Source organism: Nuphar pumila, chromosome 13, assembly GCF_984573655.1.
Source record: "Nuphar pumila chromosome 13, dmNupPumi1.hap1.1, whole genome shotgun sequence".
NCBI lineage: Eukaryota > Viridiplantae > Streptophyta > Magnoliopsida > Nymphaeales > Nymphaeaceae > Nuphar > Nuphar pumila.
Window position 1 is genome coordinate 64,529,156 of NC_143261.1, and position 24,671 is coordinate 64,553,826.

Here is a 24,671-nt window from a genome sequence, read left to right on the forward strand (position 1 = left end):
GAAAAATCTTTCCATGCACATATTCCTATGCTTTGATAGCTCTAGATCTAAATTTAGAGAGACATGACCAGAACCTCTTGACTACCACTTTTTTCCATAATATTTTGGATTGAAAATATGCATCCTGCATTGCAGAAGAGTGTTGCTTTTATCCCATCTTCTCACTAAAATTGAATGTATATTTGAAGAATTTTGAATCATCAAGTACAAGGTCTTTTCTCGTGCTTAAAAATTACAACTTGAACTTTTTCAATCATATTATCTTACATTTTATAAACTTTTTGATACATGGGTTCATCCTTATCAACTTCCCTCAACATTTCTCAAACAGGTTGCGTAAACTCAATGTAGTACACAACTCTATCTCAAAATTCATCATCAATAATGCGTTTTTAATTTATTGGCTTTGGTAGCATCATCTTAATAATAAAATAATCAATTCTCATCAGTTACCATGTTAATTAATGCACTTTTGACTTAATTCTTGTCATCATCGTAATGACAAACGCAAAACGTGTTTCAACATCCTTCAACAACTTTCAAAATGCCTATTATATATGGCATTATCCAGATGGTGGTTAACAACAAAATTCTTAATATTTTTTACATCTCTATCTAATTCTTCAATTAATGAACGTAGTGTATATGCATGTGAATCTTCTTTCTCTTTTGGATTGCAAATGTTCTTGAGGGCTAGATTCTGTTGAAGAAATGTTGTATTTCCTTAGCTTTGTAATACCCCAATGTCTCTATTTGTACATACTTTACATATTAGGGGTATACCTATAAAGTAGCTTTACTTTTTACTTTTGTCTTGTAGTGAGCTTTCTATGGGAGTCGATCCCCTTTATTATTCTTGTCACACTCATTTGGTTAAGCTAATGAAAACCTTATTGCTTTGTGCTCTTCTCCATTGCCTCTCTTTTCTTCTGTTGCAGCAAACATGGTATCAATGCAAGGCTCGTGCTCGTGAGAAGGCTGAGAGCTTGATTTGGGAGAAGAAGGAGATAGCCATCATCGTCTGTTCATCGTTGGTAGAAGCTGTGCTGACATCAGCAGTGGATGTAAGGTCAACCAGTTTTTCATCATCTGAGGTAGGGTTTCACTCAATCTTGATTTTAAAAGCATTTCCAGTAAAGATTTGGGGCCATTGGAGATATATCAGATTTTTGGTGGATTTTTGAATATCTGAATATTGACATCTACAGTGACTAGATTTGCATATTTAGCATATTCTGATCCTGTAAATGGTTGTTATTCACCAAAATTTGATGTAGTTGAGTCATTTTTTACGTGAAGAATGTTTTGGAAGCAGGCTGGATTTGAGTTTTAGCAGTCTAGTGAAGTTTTGGTGAAGTTTTTGGGTATCTAGTAGAGGCGGTAGACAGTTTTCAGTCCATATAGGTTATCAGGTAGACTGATTTTGTGGGTTGCTACCTCAGTTTGATTCTGATTACTGTTTGTGCTGCTCTTGGGTTGTTTTCAAGCGTATTTGGTGATTTGATAGTGTTGTTTTTCACAACATTACTCATTGTTTGTGTTGGATGCAAGTATTTGGCTGATATTGTTTCAGTTGTGGGTATCAGCAGTATGACTGTTGGCAGAATATGCTAGTGTGGGTTCTTGGAACATCGTGGGTAGATTGATTAATCCTGTCTATGTTCAGTGCACATCTTATGTTGTTGCTGCAGTAGTTTCTCTTGTTCTTTTCGTGTTGTCTAATCAGTATTGTTGCTTCTTGGTGTCTCACCTTGTGCCTGTAAAAATCTCTATAAAGAGAGTGTGTACAAACACAATACTTGAGACAAGAAGTGTGCACAAAGGCACAAGGAGTGCACAAAGGCACGGATACACATGCACAAGGACATAAAAAAATGAACTTCTTTATTGAATATGAAAGGGCTTTATGAGAAGCCTTAGACAAAACACAAGGGGGTCACCCCTATTTATACATTGTTGGAGACATGGGGAGGCTCCAACATATACGTTGGAGCCCCTCCAACAGTTATAATTCTAACCGTTGGAGCCCCCTCCAACAGCTCCAACGTGTATGTTGTGGGCCCCCTCATGTCTAATATGAGGAAAAATAAAAATGAAAAAGAAAAAAAGAAAAAAATACAAACATATTCTCAAAAGAGAATATGTGTAAAAAGACTGTTTTACCCTTTATCAGGTATTTATACATATTTCTATATATAGTTCGATAGATACATATACATGTATATGAAATATATATGTATATGTATCTCTCTCTCTATATAAATATATATACAAAGACAAAAACCACATTACAATTTAACACCCCCCTCAAACTTAAGGTGAAATAATCGAAAGTTTGCCAAGAAAGAAGTTGAATCTAGGAGAACATAGCGCCTTTGTAAAGAAGTCTGCCAGTTGATACTCTGATGTCACATAAGGAAGATCTATAACTTTTCTTAGATACTTTTCACGAACATAGTGGCAGTCCATTTTAATATGCTTTGTGCGCTCATGAAATGTGTGATTTTTGGCAATATAGATTGCACTTTTATTATCGCAAGATAGTTTCGTGGGCCCTTGAACTCATACATTCATATCTTCTAGTAATCTTCGAATCCAGACAATTTTCATGGTAGTGGTTGTCATGGCTCTATATTAAGCTTCAGTGGATGGGAGAGATACTTTCTGTTGTTTCTTGCATCTCTGTGAAACTAATGATTCTCCTAAAAAAATGCAAAAACCAGTGATGGAGTGACGGTTATTTGGGTCACCTTCTCAATCAGAGTCAGTATAAGCAATTAAATTTAATTCAGAAGTAGAAGACAGAAATACCCCCTTGTTTATGGTTCCCTTTATGTATCTGACAATCCGGAGAATGACGTTCATGTGTATAGTAGTAGGAGCATGTTGAAACTGACCGACAAGTTGCCTATAAGGTGTGGGATCTTCTAGCAGAATCCCATCGTCAATCTTCATTTTCGAACCCACTATTTTAGGAGTTTCGCAGATCTTGTCATCCGTGATTCCTGATCTGTCAATAGTCTCACAAGCAAGTTTAGTTTGAGATAAAAAATAGCCTCTGTGAGAATAGGCAACCTGAATTCCTAAAAAATATGTCAAAAATCCTATGTCTGACATTTCAAATTTTGTTGTTAATGTGGATTTAATGCTCTTGATCCCTTTGGTATCGTCACCTGTTGTCAACATATAATAGTAATATAACAATTCCTGCATCAGATTTCTTGACAAACAATGCAGTGTCAGTATAGCAAGAAGAGAAACCATTTTCTAGCATTACAATGTTAAATCTATCGTACCAAGCCTTGAGAGCTTGTTTCAAACCATAAAGAGCTTTTCGAAGGCAGAAAACTTTATTTTTAAGGATTTTCATACCTGGTGGAGCATCCATATAGACTTCTTCATTAAGATCTCCATTCAAAAAAGCATTTTTGACATCCATTTGAAAAATATTCTATTTTTTTAATTAAAGCAATGGTGATGAGACATCTGACATTGATCATACGTGCTACTGGAGCAAATGTCTCTTCATAATCAATCCCATATTCTTGACTATACCATTTAGCTACTAAGCGAGCTTTATACCTTTCAAGAGATCCATCACTCTTGGTTTTGACTTTGAATACCCATCTGCATCCTATAGTTTTCTTTCCATTAAGAAGGATTTGAAATTCCCATGTGTTAGTTTTCCTAAGGGCTTTTAGTTCATTTTCCATGGCTTCTCTCCATTCGACACACTTTTTAGCTTCCTCAAAGTTTTTCGGTTTAAAATATGAGTGAATGGCACTAAGACAAGCTCGATATTTAGGTGAGAATGAATCAAATGATACAAATCTAGAGGGAATTTTCCTAGTTCTTTCAGTTCTTCTAGTATTTATATCATGTGTGGAGGTAGTTTCACTGGGTTCACTATATTGTTCGATCGCACTTCTAAAAGTACCTTTATCTCTATATATATAAGTGACAGGATCTCTAGCTGTCCTTCCTTCTTGATGATGGGTGGTAGAGGGGTTGGAATCATTGTTGTTTTCATCCAATTCATTATCACTATTACACGTTAATTCATCATCACTGGAAATATCATCATCTCTAGATAATAAGTCAAATAGAAATGAGTAGTCGACATTTTCTAAATGCGGTTCATTTTTTTTGAAACCACTATCATCTTCCAAAAACGTCACATTCCTTGAGACATATAGTTTATCATTCTTAATATCATAACATCGAAACCCTTTCTGTGTTTCGGAATAACCAAAAAAAGCACAAGGAATGACTTTTGGTGAGAGTTTATTATTTTTGTTCGTAAGAACAAAACATTTACATCCAAAAATTCTGAATCTATTATAATCGGGTTCTTTTTTGTATAGTATTTCAAAAGGAGAAATTTTATTTAAATTCTTGGATGGAATACGATTAATAAGATAAGCGGATGCAAGAGCCGCCTTGGCCCAAAAACTTTTTTGAATGCTTTGGGATATAAGTAAGGTTCTAGTGGTTTCAATGATATGTCTATGCTTTCTTTCGGCCAATCCATTTTGTTGCGGGGTTTTAGGACATGATCTTTGGTGAACAATACCGTAGTCTTTAAGATACCTCTTAAATTCATTGGAGAGGTATTCACCTCCGAAATCGGTCCTAAATATTTTTAGATTGCTATTAAATTGATTTTTAATCATCATATGATATGATTTAAAACACGAAAAAAACTTCATGCTTATGTTTAAGAAAATATATCCAACAATATTGAGAGAAATCATCCACAAAAATCACATAATATGTAAAGCCTCCCTTTGATATAACGGGTGTCAGTCTCCAAACATTCGAATGAACAATTTCGAAAGGTTTAGTGGTAAACATAGATCTTTGTTCAAAAGGCATACTTCTCATTTTTCCAAGAATGTAATCATTATAACTGAAAGTACTTTTACAAAGATTTTTGACAAAATGTAAATATGATAACTTGGTGATGTTGGGATGTCCAAGTCTTTTGTGCCAAACATTTATATCTTTATGTTGGGCAACATTACAAAAAGTGTTTTTAGGTATTTGAAAAGAGTCCATATAGTACAAATCTCCCTTCCTAGAGCCTTTTCTAATCAACTTCCCGAACAGGCGATCATGTATTAAGCATTTATTAAATGAGAATTTAATGTCACATCCATGGTCTGAGAGTTGAGAGACGAAAAGTAAATTTAAATTCAATTTTGGTATAAATCTAATTTTGGGAATAAAGAAATTTTGTGATTCAAAGTTTCCAATACCTTCAATTTCAAGAGAAGTGCCATCCACGGTTGAAACAAAGCATGGTGATGTATTTTTTGAATATTCAGAAAGGGAAAAAGTGTTTGGATACATATGAAATGAGACACCTGAGTCTAAGAGCCAAGAAGTTTTACCTGGAGGAGAAAAAGTAGACATGACGTCTCTGGAAATAGCTCCCTTAAGAAGAGGTTGAAGAGATTCCATAATTTGATTTAGAGAGAGAGCTCCATTTGTGGAAGTAGATGAACTCTCTTCTTTTTGAGGTTGGGATGTAGTTGCCATAGCCAATAATTTCTTCCATTTGGGACAAATCGGTTTAATGTGCCCTGGTTCTTTGCAAAAATGACATACAATTTTGCTATAGTCTTTTCTTCCGCCTTGCCCACCATTAGATCCTTGATTTTGATTCTTAAAATGAGGGGGTTTGTATGTTCAGTTGTTCTCCGGCCTAGAAACGACATTTACTCCATTTTCTTCTTGATTTGAAGGCATTGTAAGAACACTTGAATTTTGCTTGCTTATGCCCATACGAGTTTCTTCTCCACTTAGTTTTGTAATGACATCTTAAAAGAGGGAGAAGTGAAGGAAGATAGAAGAGAAGATCTAATTTGCTCAAATTCGGGCCTTAGCCCATTCAAAAAATTAAAGAACCTATCTTCCTCAAGTTGTTTATGTTTAAGTTCTATGGCTTCTCCGCTCCACTTTGGTTCGAGCATGGCAAGCTCATACCAAATAGAGGAGAGTTCGGCAAAATATTCTCTAATGGTCATTTCGCCTTGAAGAAGGGTCAAAGCCCTTTTTTGGAGGTAGTACTTATGGGATAAGTCCCTTGATGTGTACATTTTCTCAAGGTATTCCCATGTTTGAGATGCTTTCTTGAGCTTTATAATGTTCGCATTGATTCTTGTTTCAACGGATGAGAAGATCCATGATAGGATCTTGAAATTTTTCATTTCCCACTCATGTTTTTTGCTATATTCTTCAAGGGCTTTAGTTCTCTCTTCTCCTTCAAGAATCTTAATTTCACCTCTTTCTACCAAGGTGATTTTAGGCTCCGGTTTCGGGATTGAGCCTTGGATATAACCCCAAAGCCCTTTTTCTTTTATATGAGCTTCCATATTTCTGGCCCAAATGTGATACTTTGAGCTATTAAGCTTGAATCCAAGCGAGAAATGAGAATCGTTCTCACCCATTTGAGAGGAGAGAAGTGAGACAAAGATATGTACCATAATAAGATTTTAGATCTTGTTGTAGAATTCTTCTAATGAATTGAAGAAAGTCTTCACACCAATCACCAAAAATATGAATTAAAGACACGTCTTTCGAGGCGCCCGATAATATGAAGACATACACGATCCTCTTTCTTCAAAAACCTTACTCTATACCATGTAAAAATCTCTATAAAGAGAGTGTGTACAAACACAATACTTGAGACAAGAAGTGTGCACAAAGGCACAAGGAGAACTCTCACAAGTGCACAAAGGCACGGATGCACATGCACAAGGGCATAAAAAAATGAACTTCTTTATTGAATGTGAAAGGGCTTTATGAGAAGCCTTAGACAAAACACAAGGGGGTCACCCCTATTTATACATTGTTGGAGACATGGGGGGGCTCCAACATATACGTTGGAGCCCCTCCAACGGTTATAATTCTAACTGTTGGAGGGGACTCCATCGTGTATGTTGTGGGACCCCTCATGTCTAATATGAGGAAAAAAAAAGGAAAAAAAATACAAAAATTCAAACATATTCTCAAAGGAGAATATGTGTAGAAAGAATGTTTTACCCTCTATATATATATAGTTAGATAGATACATATACATATATATGAAATATATATATATATATATGTATATCTCTCTCTCTCTCTATATATATATAAATATATATACAAAGAAGACAAAAACCACATTACAATTTAACAATGCCTAGTAGTGCAACTATAGAATCTTGTGAGCTCTTGTTTGTTGCTGTTGTTGGGTTTGTGTAGGGAACTTAAATATTGTATTTCGGAGGTTGAATTGAAATGGAGAAAGGCGACAGCGACACTATTCAGGTGACTACAGTTAAATTGGATGGAGCCAACTATTCTTTTTTGTCTGATTTTATGCTAGCCATCATTGTAGGCAAAGGGCTAGGAGACTTTCTTGACAGGATTTCAATGAAGCCTAAACTTAGAGATGTGAATTATGAGAATGTGACCAAAGAATGGAGAATGAATAATGCGAAGGTCAAGGCATAGATTATTAGCTATGTAGAACCAAGAATTGCCATGAACATCTCTAAGTTTGTTAAAGCTAAGGATGCTTGGGGCTATCTCAAGTAGGTGTTCATGCAGGATAATTGGGCAAGGCAGTACCAGTTAATGCAGAAATTGAGAGCTTTAAGACAAGGAGGCAAGTTTGTTGAGGAGTATCACTCTGCGATACAACTTCTATGGAATTCATTGGCCTTAATGGACAATAAAAAGAAGTGTGAGACGTGCAAGAATTGCAACGCTTGTATGGAGGCAGAAATGCAATCCAGGGAAACAACAAAAGTAATTGAGTTTCTTATGAGATTGTGTTATGACTTTGATAATGTAAGAAGTGCTGTTATTCGTAGAACCCGTATTCCTCAAGTCACCCAGGCTCTTTCTGAAATCATGGCTGAGGAGACTAAGATGAAGTCTCTTAAGTCTTATTCCTCTGGTAATTTTGTTACGGTGGCAACAAACCAGCCTAGCAATGTTGGTGGGGCAAGGGTGGGATTCCCAAAGTATGATATGAGTAATGTTCGTTGTCATTACTATAAGGAGATGAGGCATATGAAAAAGACATATCCCATATTGAAAAGAAAAGTAATGAAGTTTGGAGGGAGTTCTGCAATGTCTGGAGTTGCGGGGGGGGGGGAAGAATATAATGAAAGAAGAAGGTCATGTTCCTACCGCAACATCCACCTCTATTGTCACTCCTGATGCAGAGACCCTGGTCACCTCTAGACTTGATCAGTTAGCTCAGCAAGTTCAACATCTTCTTTCTCTGACTGCTTCTTCCAGTTCCTCTGGTCCCGCTGGTATATCTGTTTGTGCTTATGCAGGTATTCCTAGCTTGACTTCAGGTTGGTTGATAGACTCATGAGCATCATGTCATATGACTGCAAATGAGTTTGTGTTGACCAATTGTAAACCATGCAGTGGTGCCTTTTGCATCGCAGATGGTTCCTTGATGCCTGTTTCAAAAGTTGGTTTTATTAAGTCTAATCCTTATGATAAACTCAATGTTCCCGAAGTATTTCATGTCCCTTCTCTTGCCATGAATTTGCTTTCCGTTGGCAAAATTACCCAATATAATTGTGATGTAACTTCTACTCCCGATGATTGTTATGTGCAGGATCAGCTGTCAGGGAGGAAGATTGAGATTGGGCATATGCGAGGGCATCTCTACTATTTGGATCAGTTGAATCAGGGTGAAAGGGGAGATGATGGGAGTTGGTGTTGCAGTTTTGGACTCTTCAGTGTTTTGGCACCAATGGCTGGGTTATATGTCAAGTTCTAGATTTCAGTTTTTGTTATCTTCTAGTTTGCTTGGATTCTCTTGTAAGTCTGGAGCAATGTTGTGAAAAGCGTTGAGGCATAGCGTAGTGCTCCACCAAAAACTAAAGCGAGGCATAAGCCTCGAGGTGTAAAGCGTAAGCCTCAAATTTTGTTTTAACTTAAAAAAGATATTTAAAAATATCTATAAATATAAACAAATAAAAGAAATGTTTTATTAATGAAGCAACAACCAATACTAAATAGAAAATCTCAAATAAATAATGAAAAATATAAGATTAACATGTAAAAGTAACATTAATGCAACTTGATTTATTAAGTATCTAAAAAATAAAATATGAGCATTCAATAAAAAATTGAGTAACAAAATCACTAGCAATCAAATTTCTCAACATCATGTCATCATCAAAAAATGCAAATTAGCATTAACAACCAAATGTTAGTGTATTTGTTTAAAACTCTCTAAAATGAAAATATGACAAGTTTACAACATTCACAAGTGCAAATGAAGGATCCAAAAAACATAATCCCATGATATAAACTAAGGTCTAGGCTCTTGTGTCTCATCATCATCTATATCCAAGCCTTTAATATCATCATCTAAGGAATCCATATAAATGGGTTCTCCTTTATCCTCATTATTTGTCTCTTCATCATATGCACTTTCTTCCTCCACGTCCTCAATCACTGCTTTTTCTTTTCTTTTTTCTTTAATAAAAAATCATATATTAAATACTTATTGCATATAATTAAAAAATACACTTTCATTCATAACAAGTAAAAAGAATATAGTTTTACCTATAGCTCTTGATGAATTGTCTTGCTTAGAATCACTTTGTGAATTATGATGAGAAGTGATTTCTGCAATAGGCACATGCTTGATGGCATTTATGCTGAAGTTTGGGTCCAACCATGAATCCTCCAACCAGTTGGGATCATTAGGCAATACTATTAAGTGTTGTGTAGTGCTGGACCCAGTTTGGGTCTGACCCAGACCCAAGCTGGGAAATCCTATTGACGTGTTTACTGGGGCATGGATGTAATATTGTAACTTGTTAAGTTGTAACCTAATACCTAATGCTTAAATACATTAAACCAGACCACGATAATGGAATGGAAAAGTCGTGAGCTTGTGTGCAGTAAAAACGACTCAGCGCCTCATCTTCTTTCTATCTTTTTCTTCTCACTTTTTCATCTTTTGCAGATCAGCCCAGGAGGAAACTGATGTTCTAACATGGTATCAGAGCATGGTTGGACCTAGGGATCGGTATTGATTCCAAAAGGTATGACCTTAGAGATCATCTGATTTCGGCCAGGAAACTTTCCCTCTTCCACAATCTGTGTTATCGTATTTTCTCTCAAACCAACGATCTCTTCTTCTCATCCAGATTTTCATTTCTTGAAAGCACTTTCGTGTTTTCATTTAAAACCCTTTCTTGAAACTCGTGATTTCCTCTTTCTTCCTTCATCTGAAAACACGATTTCTTCTTTCTTACTTCTCTAAAATTTGTTTTCTCATTCCTTTATTGCTGATTAATCTGAAAATACGATTAATCAACATCTTTTGAATCGTCGCTCGTGCTTTCTTTCTTTCTGTTGGATCTGTTTTCTCATTCCTTTATCTGAATATTCATCGTTGATTAATCTGAAAACTCAGTTAATCAACGTGATCTGACACTTGTTCACGTGATCCGATAACTTGAATATTCACAACATTGATTAATTGTGCTTTGGCTTGATTCATAAATATTGAGTTGATAATTTGCGTATTCTCGTGATCTGATATAAAAAAAAGGCAGATCCGAGTTCTGTTATAGCGAGTTCTCTTCTGGACTGATTTTAAACAGTCACATTATCTTGAGTTTTAAGTAGTCATTTGATTACTTTTTTCTTAGAGTGCTTTCCATTTTATATTCTCGTGTCTCGTAACCATGGATTCTTTTCCATCCCAGTCTGGTTTGTCATCAAACTTCCTTAGTCAACTCGTTTCTGAAAAATTAAATAACTCCAATTTTCTGACTTGGAAGAGACAAATAGTTCCTTTTATCAAGAGCCAAGATCTCTTTGGTCATCTGGATGGATCAATTCCAGTCCCACTAGAGTTCATTGCAAAGGAGGAAACAGACGCTCATGAGGTTGCATCTACTCACCTTGTTCGCAACTCGGATTATGTCTCTTGGATGAGAAAAGATCAGGCATTAATTGCCTATATCACGTCTACCTTGTCTCAGGAAGTACTAGTTGTTATCCCCGACGACTGCACAACGATGGAATTGTGGAGCAGGTTGACACAGACATACTCTCAAATATCTGAAGCAAGAGTTTTATTCCTCAAGCGAGAATTCCAGCTTCTTAAGAAAGGTGGTCTATCTATCATGGATTACTTGAATAAGATGAAGACTATTACAAATCAATTAGCCATTATTGGATGTGAAGTGTCGGACAAGGATAAAGAGCAACAAACATTGAATGGTTTAGGCCCAGATTATCATATTTTGGTGACATCATTATTGTGTTTGCCCGTGCTTCCTGCATTTGAAGTCCTCCGAGCAAAACTTCTACAATACGAAATGTCATTGAAAGGCATCGCTGAAGATTCTGGTGCTCAATCTGACTCCCAAGATGTCTTAGCCACTGGGTTCTCCTTTGGTCGTGGTCGTGGAGGAAATGGCTTCAGAGGAGAAAGAGGTTGTGGTAGATTTGCAGGTCCAGGTTTGCTTCCCACACCCAATATGTCGTTCAACTCTAATGCGAAGAACCAAACTCAAAGAGTTGTCTCGACATGTTACCTGTGCAATAAAAAATGGACATATTAAGGCAAATTGTTGGTTTAATCCTCAAAATAAAGGCAAATTGCAAAACACTGAGAGCAAGAAGGAAGATAATGTTACCAAGTCTGATGGGGAGGTGAAACAACTTTTGTTGGCCGCACTGTCTGGGTTACACTTGAAACGAAATGATCAAGGATCATGGTATGTTGATTCAGGAGCAGCGACCCATGTTACAGCCGATGTTGGTAAGCTCTCGAACTCGGTTTCTTACTTTGGTAAAAATAGTATTGTTACTGGAGATGGATCTCACCATCACATTTCTCACATTGGTAATGCAATCATTCCTTTGTCAAAATCATCTCTCAATTTGTCAAATGTTGTTCATGCTCCTAACATAAAAAAAAACATCATCTTTGTGTCTAAACTTGTTGATGATACACATTCTTATGTTGAATTCATTCCCTCTTCTGTATATGTCAAGGATCTTCAAACGAGGGAGACATTCGCTGAAGGGGAGCGAAAAGAAAATATGTACATCTTTAAGAAAGATCCATTTGCGTGTACCAGTCCCGTCTTGAAGCCCTTATTGAAGTCTAAGTCTTTTCAGTCTGAGTTATCTAAGTCAGGTCCTGAGTTTGTTTTTAGTCTTTCCAAATATAATAAGCCAAGTCTTTGGCATGATCGTCTTGGTCATTGCAGTTATTCTTTTCTTGAGAAACTTGTATCAAGCAAATTAATTCCTAAATCAAGCTTAGCTCTTGAGATCAATAATAAAAAGTGTCCCAGTTGTCAGATGCGTAAGAGTCATGTACTTCCTTTTGATTCTATAAATAAAAGAGCTTCAAGATCCTTTGAAATTGTTTATTCAGATGTTTGGGGTCTTGCGCTTGTATGCTCTTCTTCTGGCAGCAAATATTTGAAATTCCACTAGAGGGGGGGGTGAATAGTGAAATACGATGCAGATCAATAAAATAAAAAAATAAGGCAATAAGGCACAACACAATAAACACAGGATTTATACTGGTTCGGCCGAGTTACTGACCTACATCCAGTCCCCAAGTAAAACACTTGAGCCTTCCACTATAACATCCGAGTCACCGGATAAATAGTACAACACCCTCTTCCTCAGAGGTCTACTTCTCTCAACAGAGAAGGGAAACACCCTCTTCCTCAGAGGTCTACTTCTCTCAACAGAGAAGGGAAAACACCCTCTTCCTCAGAGGTCTACTTCTCTCAACAGAGAAGGAAAACACCCTCTTTCACAGAGATCTACTTCTCTCAACAGAGAAGGAATACAATCAGAAATCAGAAAGTTACAACACTTTCCTATAGAACCTTCAGAATGATATGCAAAGTATGAATGCACGTATGAAGATTCTCAGAATGATCTTTTTCTTTTCTTACACACTCTTGTATTTTTCTGAAAGCTTTTCTTGACTTTTTCTCTTTCTTTTTCTAAGCTCTTTTCTCAGAGTGTCGAGCAAGAATTTTTCTCGTTGAAAGCTTGCTTGTCTTTTCACACTGTTGTGTTTGTATATATATAGTCTTTAGAAAACTAGTCGTTGTCTTTTTGAAATGATTGTCCTTTTGGGATATGAGAAGTCAGGTCATTTCAAAAACAACTTAGTGTGAAAAAGATAAGTGTACTATATTGCTTTTTCAAAAAGTCTTCTTTCCATACGAAGCATTTTTGGAGTACACTATTCGTTGGTGTATTTTAAATGAGTTATTCTTTGTATTAGGTCTTTTCTCATAATAAATGATCTGTAGTATTTTTGAACGTTGAAGTGTAGTTTATCATGTAGTTTTGTCTTTACTCAATTTAATGGTTTGTAGTACATTGAACGTTGGAATATATTCTATCATGTAATTTTGTCTTTACTCAATTTAATGAATATTAGTATATTAATATTTTTCTTACAAGTCGTCACTTATAATAAATGTATGTAAGTGTGATAAATGTTTGTTGAGTACTTTATTTATAAATGGTCATTTCTTAAAAGCTTTTTGGAATAGCATTTAATGTTTACAGAAGGAATGATGACTTTAAGTAAGTCGACATTCTTGAGTATGGGTTTTATTTATAAATAAATAGTCATTTCTCAAATGCTTTTTGAGGTGGCATTTAATGCTTACAGAAAGAAATGGTCATTTCTTATTTTAATAAAATAATATTTATTTTCTCAAATCGTCAATTCTAAAATGAATGGTTGTGAAGTACACTAAATGCTTGAGTAATACTTATATTACAAATAGTCATTTCTCAAATAAATGCTTGTGTATTATCTTTTCATAATTTGTCTTTTCTTACATAAATGTTTATGTATTATGAACAAAAATTTCTTACGTAAAAATTTGTGTATTATGAACTAATGCATTTTGTCTTTTCTTACATAAATGCTTATGTATTATGAACAAAAATTTCTTACGTAAAAATTTGTGTATTATGAACTAATGCATTTTGTCTTTTCTTACATAAATGCTTATGTATTATGAACCAATACATCTTTTCACATTTTGTCTTTTCTTACATAAATGCTTATGTATTATGAACCAAAATTTCTTACGTAAATGTTTGTGTATTATGAATTAATTCATTTTGTCTTTTTCTTTCATATTTGAAATCATTAGCTTTTATATCTTTTCAAGTTGTCTTTTTCATAAATGCATGTTAGAAGGTACAATTAATGCTTTTGAAATCATGAGATATTATATCTTGTCAAAATGTCTTTTTCATAAATGCTTTTAAGAAAGTACAATTAATGCTTTTGAAATCATGAGCTATTATATCTTGTCAAAATGTCTTTTTCATAAATGCTTGTAGGAAGTACAATGATTTGTTTCAAAAAAATGTTTTTGAAATGCTACAATATACATGACGTATCCTTTTATGAGAGCTTAACTTTTTGTAAATAAATGGCTTGTATGATTTCAAAGCATATAGTCTAATATGAAATATGCATGCTTCTGAAGGTTCTGTTACATATGACTCTAAAGAAGAAAAAAATCTTCATCTTGAGGAAGCCGATCTTCTTGGATAATCTTTATGAATGTATGGCCCATCAAGCTTTTTCTTCAAAGTAGTATGATTGCATCAAATAGTTGCACTTGATCAAGTTGTCTTCACTCTTCTTAAGTGAAATAACCTTGCATCAAATACTCGTTAAATACATAGCACATCATATCCAATCATAATATAACATATTCAGTTTCACATATAAAAGCATATCATATTTATCATATCTCATGAAAGCATATCATGTATTTATCGTGTATCATATATATGCATCATGAAAGCATATCATATTTATCATGTATCATCAAAACATAGTTTCTCAACAATATTATCTCATCTTTATTGACAGCTACTCTCGTTATACTTGGATATTCTTTATGAAGCATAAGTCTGAAACCTTTTCCATATTTCGCAACTTTCATGCCTTTGTTCGAAACCATTTCTCTACCAATATTTTGCATTTTCATTGTGATGGAGGTGGTGAGTATACATCGAAGGATTTTACTGATTTTCTCCAAAGTAATGGAATAAAGCGTAGAGTGTCTTGTCCACATACGCCACAACAAAATGGGGTCGCTGAGAGAAAGCATAGGCATATTGTTGAAACGGCCATGAGCATGATGCACGACAATAATCTTTCCATTAGTCTGTGGACAGAAGCATTCCATTCAGCTGTCTATATTATAAATCATCTGCCTATGACAGTTTTGCAAAATAGTTCAACATTCTGTTCTCTTTTCGACATTCAACCCGATTATAATGCTCTGCGTGTGTTTGGATGCATTTGTTATGTTCACATTGATGATTCTCTCAGGAACAAATTCCAACCAAAGGCTTCCAAGTGTAGATTTGTGGGATATGTTGATGATTATAAAGGTTATCAGTACTATGACCCCATGACTAAGCGTATTAAGATTTCCAGGAATGTTGTGTTTGACGAGAATAATCTTGGAGATGTATCATTTAATACTTGTCAAAGATTCCCAGAGAAGAAGTTTATCATCCGTGGATGAATGCAGAATTATTTGCAGATGCTTATGGTGATTGCTCACCTCAGTGTACTCAAGAAACAAACTCGACTGACCAAAATAATATTGACTCAAGCCAAGCATGCTTACCTCAATCTGGTGATCAGGTTGGTGGAGCTTCACACACTGAAGAAGGGGCAGACCCACAATCACATCCTATTGACAAATTTAAAGGGTATGTGTATGTGCGAAGAGAAAAAGGTACTCCCCCTGCTCCTCACATTGGATAAGATACTTATATGCCTGTTGGAAACCTGAGGAGTTCGAATAGAATCAGACATCCTATTGACAAATAGGTCAGCTACAATAATTTTTCTATGGATCTTCAACTTTTTCTGTCTCAGGTTGATAAGCATGATGAACCCATAGGGTTTCATTATGCTGTGAAATCAAACAAATGGATTGAGGCCATGAATGAAGAAGTGGAAGCGCTTCATGAATGTCAGACATGGGAAATTGTTGCCAGACCTCCTAACAAAAATGTCGATTCCAAGTGGGTTTATAAAATCAAATACAGACCCGATAGCACTATAGAACGATATAAAGCAAGACTTGTTGCAAAGGGGTTTACACAGGAATATGGTCAGGACTATGATGAGACTTTCAGTCTCGTGGTCAAAATGGGGACAATAAGAATCAGTGTTGTTAAAAACGCGCCTCAAGGCGCAAAAAGCACGCCTCGCCTCGAGGCGAGGGCCTTTTCGCCTTGAGGCGCACTTAAAAAGCGCAACATCATTAAAGCGTACGCCTCATGCGCCTTGAGGCGTACGCCTTGAGGCGAGGCGCACCTCAAAGTGAGGCGCGCATTAAAAATCGGATGGCCCAGACCCGAGTTCGACCCGGATCCGGGCCCGTATTCTCGAAAGATCGAGAACCTATGTCTTTAAAAAAGACACAGGCGCTTCGGGGCGAGGGAAAGCCCTCGCCCCTTCTCTCTCCACTCAGTCCCCTCTCGTCCCCCGCCACTGCTGTCGCCGGCCACCACTCGCCGCCGGCCACCACCCGTCGCCGATCATTGCCTCTTCCACCTTCTTCTTTCCTCTGCTGAGAAGGCATCGGCGACCTGCCGCGCCAATGACTCACAGCCACCATCGTCCATTCCGGCGACCTCTGCGTTTTCCGGTGACAGGTAAAGTTCTTTGCTTCTTCTTCTCAGTGATGGATTAACCGACAGGGGGGCAGATCCCCCTGTCGCCCCCTCTCTTCGGAAGGGGGTTACCCCCTGCCATTCTTTTGGGGTCGACCAACAGGGGGCGGTGCCCCTTGTCGTCGCCTTTGGTGGGCAGAGGGTTCCCCCCCTCTGCTTCTCTCTATTGGTCGACTGACAGGGGGGCGAAGCCCCCTGTCTCTTTCTTTTTCCGCGTCGGAGTCACGGTTGAGGCTCAAAGCATTTTTGATGCTTTGTCTAAAACGTATGCTCATGACCAAAAAGTGTGTTTTGCTTAGTAATGCATAGACTCGGCCGTTTAGTAGCTTACATGCAATCCTTTTCCTTTCTCTGTTTGATTTTTTGTTTAGAAAGGGTTTATACAAGTAATTTGAATGGTCCATAAAAGATGCATAATATGATTTGTGCACCTTGTTTGACCTTTTGGATGCCTTATTTTTTCATGCTATGTACCAACTCATTTATGTTCAAACTTCATGGAGACATGGATTTTGCAGAACATGGTGTGTTTATTGCTTTGCTACATGTATTCTTATTGCAATTATTTGGTTTGAGTTCTTGAACTCATGTTCAGTATGTTGGAACCACCAACCTTTTTATTCCTGGCATGTGTTTGCTTTTGTTTTATTTGTTCAATTTTCTTTTGCAAATGCTTTAACTGTACGGAAGGAGTTGCTGAAACTGTTGGACTAAATTGACCTATCTTGGGAAAGATATATTGGTGCATCAAGGAACTAAAACCATCGGTTGGTACAGAGAGAGAGAGAGCATCTTTTGGATTTTTTTGAGTTCTTTCTAAATGCATTTGAATCCTCCCCAAATTAAATTGTTTGCCAGTGAAGGCTAAATGGTTGAATGTTACATCAAGTTGCCATCTTGACCATTTTTTTGGCTTCTACTCGCAGTTACTACAACAACAACAACAACAACAACTACGCCTTCATCCCAAAACAATTGGGGTCAGCGATATGAACCAAAAAAGAAATTCATTTTGGGTCTTCCACATGAATCCTTTTCCTCCAATCATTTCTATCCAACGCCATGTCCTCGGTGAGGTTCAAAGCATTCATATCCTTTCCTATCATCTCCATCCAAGTCTTCCTAGGCCTACCCCGACCTCTTTTAACTAATATATTTTCCCATTTCTCCAACCTTCTAACTGGAGCATCATTAGGCCTTCGCCGAATATGTCCAAACCACCGTAAACGATTCTCTCGCATCTTATTTTCAATGGGTGCAACACCTACCTTCTTACGTATCTCTTCGTTCCGAATCTTATCTTTTATTGTATTTCCACACATCCATCTAAGCATCCGCATCTCAGCTACACTCATTTTTTGAATATGATGTCTCTTGGCAGCCCAACATTCCGTACCATATAGTAAAGCGGGTCTAATAGTCGTCCTATAAAACTTTCCCTTCAACCGCAATGGCATTCTACGATCGCACAGCACTCCAGTAGCACTTTTCCATTTCATCCACCCAACCTTTATCCTATGATTTACATCTCCATCAATTTCTCCATACTTTTGAATGATGGATCCCAAATATTTGAAATAATCATTCACCGGTATATCTTGCTCACCAAGCTTCACTACACTCCCATCACTACTTCGTTGCTTACTAAACCGACATTCCATATATTCAGTCTTACTCTTACTCAACTTAAAACCTCTAGCTTCCAATGTCTGTCTCCATAATTCTAACTTAGCATTAACCCCAGCTCTAGACTCATCAATCAAAACAATATCATCAGCAAACAACATACACCACGGTACATTTTCTTGAATTGATCTCGTAAGCTCATCCATCACTATCGCAAATAGGAAAGGGCTTAAAGCAGATCCTTGATGTAACCCAACCGTTATCGGGAAATTGGTTGTCACCCCTCCACAAGTGCGGACATTGGTTACTACTCCTTCATACATATCTTTAATTATACTAATGTACTTGAGAGAAACACCTTTCTTCATCATTGTCCACCAGAGAACGTCCCTAGGTACTCTATCGTATGCCTTCTCTAAATCAATAAAAACCATATGCAAATCTTTGACATAGAAACTCTATATCTCTCATCATTGTTGTTGTTGTTGTTCTCATTTGTGTTTTTGTTTAGGTCTAAACTTCCATTAGTCCTGTATGAACTTTGAGCTTATCAATATTTTTTCTCTTGCCTTTACTTGCTTTTATAGCCTCGAAAGTAAGTTATAAATTTTTTAGCCAAAAGAAAATGTACACGGACATCAGATTGAAACTTATTCATGTAATGTGGTCAGCAGAATGCATGATGTTAATATATATTTTGTGTTATGTATTTTTGCAGTTGAACAATGGCAAAAGATGTAGGATGGGATCATGGAGTTAAAGTTCCAAATCCTACTAAAGATCCCAAACTCGTAGGACATGTAATTTGCAATTACTGTCATAAAGAGACTACATGAGGCATCTATAGGCTAAAACATCACTTAGCTGGCACAAAGCATGGTGTAAGCATGTGCGAAGCGGTTCCACCTGATGTGAAAAGATTTTTTCAGAATCATCTAAAGGATCAGAGGCTAAAGAAAGAAGAGTTAGAACAAAACAAGTTGGATATCGGGAGAAGTGTTTATTTTGGATCATCAACCAGCGAAAATGTGAATAAAGAAACTAGTGGATCAGGTAGTGATGCAAAAACAAGTACAACTGGTCCTATGAACCTTTTTGTGAACAAAGAAGCACGACAAACCACAATAAACACTGCTTTCAAAAGGGATGAAAGAAAAAATGTATGTCGTGCCATTGGTAGATTTTTTTATGCAAATGCCTTATCATTTAATCTTTGCAACAGTCTATATTTTGGTGCAATGGTAGAAGCTATTGCAAATTATGGGCGAGGGTTCAAACCGCCTTCTTCTCATGAAATCAGAACGTGGATTTTGAAGGACGAGGTAGATTGTACTCATGAGATTTTGAAAGAGTTCAAAAAAGAGTGGCCAAAGGTTGGTTGCAGTATTATGGCAGATGGTTGGACAGATGGAAAAGGAAGAAACTTAATTAATTTTCTTGTGAACAGCTCATCTGGGACAGTATTTTTGAAATCCGTTGACATCAGCGACATGAAAAAAACTGGTGCAAATTTTTGTAAGTTGTTTGAAGAAGTTGTTAAAGAAGTTGGTGAAAGTAATGTGGTGCAATTCATTACAAATAATGCACCAAATTATGTGGCAGCTAGAAATATGTTAACAACAGGAAAAACATGTTTTTGGACACCATGTGCAGCCCACTGCTTGGATCTTATGTTAGAAGATATTGGAAAGATATCAATTTTTAAAGATACAGTGGAAAAGACAAAAAAAATTACAAGATACATTTATAGTCATGCATGGGTATTAAATTTAATGAGAAAATTCACAAAGAAGAAATAACTTCTACGTCCAGCCGTCACTCGTTTTGCCACAACATATCTTACACTTCATAGTATTGGGTGTTATAAGAATGAGTTAAAGTCGATGTTCTTATCTTCAAATTTTAGAACATCTAATTACTATAAGAAATCTGATGCTAAGAACATTTCTTATATTGTTCTTAATGATCATAAGTTTTGGGCTGCCATATCATATGCAATTAAAGCTACACTACCTCTCGTGAAAGTGTTGCGACCCGTTGATGCAGACGAACCTGCTATGGGATTTTTGTATGAGGCAATGGATAGAGCGAAGGAGGAAATTGCTTCAAACTTTGACAATGTTGAAAGAAAATATAAATCTATTTGGGATATCATTGATAGACGATGGGACTTACAACTTCATAAGCCTTTGCATGCAGCTGCCTATTATTTAAATCCACATTTTCATTATGCTGACAACTTCAACCCTGATGGAGAAGTTATGGGTGGCTATTATGATTGTGTTGAAAATTTAGTTTCTGATGCAAATATTCGGTTGAAAATTACAACACAAATTGATGCATTTAAAAAGGCAAAGGGCTTGTTTGGCAGAGAGGCAGCTGTTACAACAAGAAAATTAAAAAGTCCTGGTAAGTTTGCAATTATGTTGTTATTTGTCAATATTTTTTTTTATGTTTTTGTTAATTATGACATTCTTAATGTTTTTATCAATTTTTTATTATTTTATTTGAATGCAACTGATTGGTGGAGTTCATTTGGGCACGAAAATCCTGAGTTGATGAATTTTGCAATTCGAATTTTAAGTTTGACATGCAGTGCATCGGGCTGTGAGAGGAATTGGAGTACTTTCTCATTGGTTTGTGACTTTGTATTTTATTTTTGAAATATATTTTTATATGTTTAATTATCTTATATTTGATTATCAATAATTTGAAATTATAGGTGCATACAAAACGAAGGAATAGACTTGAACAAGAGAAGATGAATGCATTGGTTTTTGTAATGTACAATATGAAATTAAGAGAGAGAAATATGAAGAGGAGGGCTACCAAAGACCCTATATGTCTAGATCATATAGACTCAGACGATGAGTGGATTGTGGAGAAGGAAGATCCAGTGTTGCCAAGTGATCCCAATTGGTTGGAAGATTCATGGTTGGATCCGAACTTCTACATAAATGTCATTGAGCATGTGCCTATTGAAAAAGTCACTTCATCTCATGTTTCACAAAGTGGTTTTAGGCAAGACATGTCTTCAAGAGATCGAGGTAAAGTTATATTCCTTTTACCTAGCTATAAATATAAATGTATTTTTTTAATTACATAACATAAATATTTAATACATGATTTTTTATTAAAGGAAAAAGAAAAGCAAAAGAAGTAATTGAGGACGTGGATGAAGAAAGTGTAGATGATGAAGAGTCAGAGAATGAAGATGAAGAAGAACCTATTTATATGGATTCTTCAGATGATGATATTGAAGACTTAAATATTGATGATGACGAGACACAACAAGAGCCTAGGCCCTAATTCATATCAGAGCTATTGGCCATTTATATGTTTTTCGGGACTTTCAGTTGTAATTGTGAATGTTAACACTCTCATTTTAAAGAATTCTGGACAAATACATTAACATTTGGTTGTTAATGTTAACATGCATTTTTTAATTATGACATGATGTTGTTAGTGCTAATATGCATTTTGTTGTTAATGTTAGTTTTTTATTAAATGAATGCTCATATTTATGCAATTAGATACTTATATAGATCAAGTTGCTGCATTAATGTTACTTTTACATGTTAATCTCATATTTTTTTCATATTTATTTGAGATTTTTTATTTCGTGTTGGTTGGCGCTTCATCAATAAAGCATTTCTTATTTATTTATAATTTTAAATAATTTTTATAGTTTTTTTTAAGTTAAATTTTTTTTTGAGGCTTACGCTTTGCGCCTCGAGGCTTACGCCTCACCTCAGATTTTGGTGGAGCGCCTCGCTACGCCTCAACGCTTTTAACAACACTAATAAGAATTATATTGTCTTTAGCCATCAAACATGGATGGACATTGAGTCAGTTAGATGTCAAAAATGTGTTTCTTCATGGAGACTTGAAGGAAAAAGTTTACATGGAACAACCGCCAGGATATGCTGAGAGAGACCCGAGCACATATGTATACAGACTAAAAAGAGTCATATATGGTTTGAAGCAGGCCTCACGCTCGTGGTTTGAGAGTTTCTCCTTAGAAATACAGAGGCATGGGTTTTGTAGATCTCTCTTAGACCACTCCTTATTCATCTTCAAGGATAAAGGCATAACCACCTTGTTGTTGATATACGTTGATGATATTATAGTTACAGGGAATTCCATAAATCACATTTAAGAAATAAAAGGACTATTAAGTCAAAGGTTTAAGATGAAAGATTTGAGAGATTTGCGTTATTTCCTTGGGGTCGAGGTAGACAGGAAGGATGGTTACCTGACCTTGACACAACATAAATACACACTAGATTTATTAAAGAAATTTGGTATGCAAGGATGCAAGCCTTTGTCTACACCGAGTGTCTTACATCAAATGCTCAGTTCACAGGATGGAGATTTGTACCCGGATCCTACAAGATATCGAAGTGTAGTTGGCATGCTTCAATATCTTACCTTTACTCGCCCTGACATTGTTTATTCTGTCAATCAAGTGTCGCAGTTCATGCATGAGCCATAAACAGGGCATATGGATGCAGTCAAGAGGGTGTTGAGATACTTAAAAGGTACTATTGGAGATGGGTTGGTGTATCAGAAAAGTTAGAAAAGAGGAAGCATGCATGATGTCATGGTCTACAGTGATGCGGACTGGGCAGGAGATCCTGATGAAAGGAGGTCGGTTTCTAGATATTGCATCTTTCTTGGGGAAAACCTAGTATCCTGGAGCAGTAGAAAACAAAAAGCAGTAGCTAGATCAAGTACTAAGGCTGAATATCGATCAATGGCTGCTGCAACTGCTGAAGCTACTTGGACAAGGCATTTGTTGAATGAATTGGAGGAACAAATTTCCAAGTCTATTTTATTGTGTGACAATCAAAGTGCCATTAACATATCCTTTAAGCCTATTTTCCATAGTAAGACAAAGCACATTGAGATAGATCAACATTTCATTCGACAGAAGGTTGAAGACAAAGAGATTGAGCCTCATTTTATTCCTACAGAAGACCAGGTGGCAGATTTGTTTACAAATGGTTTGACGAAAAACAAATTTTGGTTCCTGAAGAACAAGTTGTTCATGGTTCAAGACCATGCACAACTTGAGGGAGAGTATTAAGTGTCATGTAGTGCCGGATGCATTTTGGGTCTGGATCCAGTTTGGGTCTGACCCAGACCCAAGTTGGGAAATCCTATTGACGTGTTTACTGGGGCAGGTATGTAATATTGTAACTTGTTAACTTGTAACCTAATACCTAATGCTTAAATACATTAAACCAGGCCACGATAATGGAATGGAAAAGTCGTGAGCCTGTGTGCAGTAAAAACGACTCAGCGTCTCATCTTCTTTCTATCTTTTTCTTCTCACTTTTCCCTCTTTTGCAGATCAGCCCAGGAGGAAACGGATGTTCTAACAAATACTGGATCTTTTTGCTCAACAATCTACTTATCATCTAAGTCTATATGATTTAAACTTAGTGTCTTTGGTCGCCCTCCTCATATTTCTCTCCCTTAACTTCATATTATACATAACAAAAACCATTACATTCATCTTCTCTTGTTCAAGTCTATTCCTCCATTTTGAATGCACCTATAGTTCCAAATTATTGATAATCAATTATAAAATAATTGAACTTATAAAAATATATTAAAAAAAATACAAAGTCACGTAGTGACACATACCAATGATAAGGTATTCTAATTTCTCTCACAACCCGATGTACTACACGTCAAACTTAGAATTCAAATTGCAAATTTCATAAACTCAGGGTTTTCGTGCATAAATGAACTCCACCAATCAGCTCCATTCAAATAAAATAATAAAAACATTAATAATGACATAACCCCTTTGCATTTTTAAATGCATGATTTTAATAAAAAATAATAAAAACATTGTAAACTTACCAAGACTTTTTAGTTTCCTTGTTGTAATGGCCACCACTCTGTCAAACGACCATTTTTCTTTTTTAAATGCATTGATTTGTGTTGTAATTTTCAATCAAACATTTACTTCAGAAACCAATTTTTCAACACAATCATAAAAATCACTTATAATTTCTCCATATGGGTTAAAGTTGTCAGCGTAATGAAATTGAGGGTTTAAATAATAGGCAGTTGCATGCAAAGGCTTATGGAGTTGCAAGTCCCATCGTCTATCAATGATCTCCCAAATGGTTTTATATTTGTTTTCTATATTACCAAGATTTAGAGCAATTTCCCCCTTTGCTCTATCCATTGTCTCGTACAAAAAACCTGTAACAGGTCCACTAATCTCCTTGGTTGTCAAAAGTTGCGCCTAGGCTAGCCAGGTGTAGGGCCAC

General features: G+C 36.1%; 1 protein-coding gene and 1 long non-coding RNA gene across 2 annotated transcripts in view; both read left to right on the forward strand.

The window, feature by feature from the left end:
* Positions 1-24,671, forward strand: part of LOC149818528 (uncharacterized) — a 59,391-nt gene that overhangs the window by 15,381 nt on the left and 19,339 nt on the right. Inside the window, exon 2 of the mRNA XM_089985798.1 lies at positions 939-1,094. The gene's annotated coding sequence lies outside the window, so the exon portion shown is untranslated. The remainder of the gene's footprint in view (positions 1-938; positions 1,095-24,671) is intronic.
* On the forward strand, positions 20,635-21,239 carry LOC149818529 (uncharacterized). The gene is made up of 2 exons (XR_016427375.1): positions 20,635-21,017; positions 21,104-21,239. It is a non-coding gene; the product is annotated as an uncharacterized LOC149818529 (long non-coding RNA).